This window comes from Vulpes vulpes, chromosome 12 (assembly GCF_048418805.1).
Source record: "Vulpes vulpes isolate BD-2025 chromosome 12, VulVul3, whole genome shotgun sequence".
In the NCBI taxonomy this organism is placed as follows: domain Eukaryota; kingdom Metazoa; phylum Chordata; class Mammalia; order Carnivora; family Canidae; genus Vulpes; species Vulpes vulpes.
The window spans coordinates 75,235,851-75,236,785 of record NC_132791.1 but is presented as its reverse complement, the minus strand read 5'-3'; the positions used below and the strand labels follow the sequence as shown (position 1 = coordinate 75,236,785).

The window sequence follows — 935 nt, the reverse complement described above, 5'->3', positions numbered from 1 at the left end:
ACTAAATGCAATCCCAGACTAGGCGCTGCATCAGAGGGGATGTCGAGGCAGCTGGTCAAATCGGCATGTGCAGGGTGGATGAAGTGGGCTGCCGTGCCAGTGTTACGCTTCCTGACCTTCCTAACTAAACCAAGGTTCTGCAGTGAAGCACGTGAGGAGGCCTGAACAGGACCGCACTGTTGACCTACTCTCCAGAGAGAAGAGCAAGCAAACGTTAAAGCAAGTGGAGCAAGATAAAAACAGTAGCTCAATCTGGGTAAAAGGCATAGGGGCATTTTTGTACTATTTTTATTTTTTCCCAAATAATTTATTTATTTTTTAATTTTTAATAAGTCTGAAATTGTTTCAGAGGCAGAGCAAGAGAGACTGCCCTGGAGGCTCCAGAGAAATCCCAATGCCCAGCACTGGTCGGACAGGCCAGCTCTTTAAAATACAAGAAGCTCCCCCCCAAAACCTTGCAAAGAGCCAGTAATCCTTCTCAGTCCCAGGGTCGCCACCGGTCGGCGGTGGGGAAGCAGAGTCCAGTCCACCTTTAGGCTGAGTAGCAGCCCCCCACGAGCCCACACAGCATGGACCGCCAGGCACCTGCTGAGGCCTGGGGGTGGGGGTGGGGCGGCTTCTCGCTTTTGCAGAAAGCAGGAAATGAAGCACCAGGAGCGAGACCACACACGGTCTCTTTTCAACCTCCTTCCTTTGGAATCTCATTCTGTGGCTTTGGGGGGCTTTTTTTGAAGCCGCTGCGCAGCCTGTTTTGCACAGAAGGTTTGCATTCACATTTTCTCTGCAATTTACTAAATCTTTAAGAGGCGAAGAAATAATGCTTATAAATCACGAAAGGAATCCAAAGCACCCGCCCCACGGCTGGGGGTGTAGCTCAGTGGTAGAGCGCGTGCTTAGCATGTACGAGGTCCCGGGTTCAATCCCCGGCACCTCCA

The 935-nt window shown here is 51.1% G+C and overlaps 1 non-coding gene across 1 annotated transcript; it reads left to right on the top strand.

The window, feature by feature from the left end:
* The first annotated feature begins 863 nt into the window (after positions 1–863).
* On the top strand, positions 864–935 carry TRNAA-AGC (transfer RNA alanine (anticodon AGC)). The gene has a single exon. It is a non-coding gene; the product is annotated as a tRNA-Ala (tRNA).